Here is a 2,099-nt window from a genome sequence, read left to right on the forward strand (position 1 = left end):
TTCGGTCCACTCGTCTGGTTTACAGGCCGCACACAGATAGACAGACAGACACACAAGCAAACTGTTTATTTTATTTATATTAGAAAGGTCAGAGCCACCGTTACTGTAACAGAGCTGTGCTTGAACGATTAATCGTAGAAATTCAAACTCCGATGAGTGATAATTTCATAGCCTGTTTTATTACAAGTTTAAACTGTTTAGTGAGTAGAGAAGAAGGCGTGAATCATGGGTCAGAGTTGATGACAATGGATTTTGGTGGGTCTGTGGGTCACAGTGGGTGAGAGTAGTTCATGGTGGGTGGTGGGTCAGAGTGGGTCGTGGGTCACTATGGGTGTTGGGTCAAATGGTCGTGGCTAAAATTTTCATTGCCCTACGCCCTCTCTGAATTACAGTGTTGAAAATTAATCAGTGGAAATCCATTGCAATTGATCATTCAATTGAAAGTAATTGCTGTGGAAATCAATTGCAACTGAATTAATTGCCAATTAATTTCAATTGCAATTGAATGACTGAATTCAATTGCAATTACTTTCCACTGCAATTACTTTCAATCGATTGATTAATTGCAATTGATTCTCCTTTATTACTGGCCAACTGCAATTAACAATGAACCATTACTTACTTCAATTGTTAATTGCAATTAACAATTAAATTTACAGATTAATTGTTAATTCAATTGAAATTTGCCCAACGCTGATTGTATTCATTCATTTTACGAGAGACAGGGCTAATGGGAGTCACCAGAGAATAGGACATTTGCCACAAACTACACACACGGACTCGTTTATGACACTGGCACTCTCTGGCTACGTAAAATAACATTAAACTATGTAACTAACAATGTTATTCTATCAGTCAATAAAGAGAAGTTTTTTGGGGAGAAGTTATGGTTTCTTCTTAATTGGGTTAGGTCTAGTACTTTCTTGTTTCACATTTTCAGTTGTTGTTTTCGATACTGTCCTTTATTTACTTTCTATTATCTATTATCATTGTTCTCTTTTCTTATTTATGTACAAGATATAAACATTTCTAGAAATTTCTCTTTAGAAAGTCAAAATTATAATCTTCATATTGATTAACCCATATACGCTTGGTGTTGCGTTATCGCAACATTCCACAGGTTTTGAGTTTTGGGTCTACATCTAGTTATTTTATAACCTGATGCTGCATTTTGTATTTCGAGTAGCTGGGAATAATGATGATCTTGGTTAGTTGATACGACCAATCCCCCGATGCACAATTGCTTGACCTTCTGAAGCTGACAAAAAACAATGTATCTTTTTGGATGAAAGAAATCAGCACTTTATGGCAAAGGAAATGTAAGTTAAGCTTTCTAATTCATCAAAATGCTTATTTTGTTTGTAACTTAAGAGAAAATTCATAAATATAACACTGCACAGCAATTCTCTGTATTAAATTTGTTTCATGTTAGAGTTCTTGAGTGAGCAAAACCCATGTTGCGTTTTCGCATCACTAAGCACATACCAGTGAATAGATGAAAAATTTAAATGTTGCGTTTTCGCATCACCAAGCTTATACGAGTACACTAAATGGTGTGGAAGAAATAGTCTCAAGCAATTCATAAAGGAAAGCTCATATGTTATATGATATGGTGCCTGAACCTTCGACTGGGCTATCTAATTTATTTTGAAATGGAAAAAGTTTCAAATGGTCCCTTCGATGCGAGCGATCCCGGGTTCGATTCCCGTCGGAGGCACTCAGTCAAAAAAGTTTAAAAACCTTTTTTCAGGCCAGCCACCTTAAATGAGACATTCCTGGATTTTCCTCAGTCACACCAGGCAAATCCCGGGTGGTACCTAACTTATAGGTCCCAGGCCACTTCTTTCGTTCCCTTTCTCTGGATAGTGTGCTCGCAGAGGGACGTCGCTCCTCAAACGTGACGAGCTAAATGGGTATCGCAGTGCAGAAATCTAAATCCTAATAATAATCAAACTAGCACAAGGCGAACTTTGGTCTAGTTGGAAGGGTACTTATGAAATTTGCAGAGACGTTGCAACGAGACGGTGTCAATAATCACGTGTTTGCAGAAAACTTTTTCCTATATACTAAGGTTTTAGATGCCTTCACAGACGTGGTAT

Source organism: Thermobia domestica, chromosome 4 (assembly GCF_964235325.1).
Source record: "Thermobia domestica chromosome 4, izTheDome1.hap1.1, whole genome shotgun sequence".
In the NCBI taxonomy this organism is placed as follows: Eukaryota; Metazoa; Arthropoda; class Insecta; order Zygentoma; family Lepismatidae; genus Thermobia; species Thermobia domestica.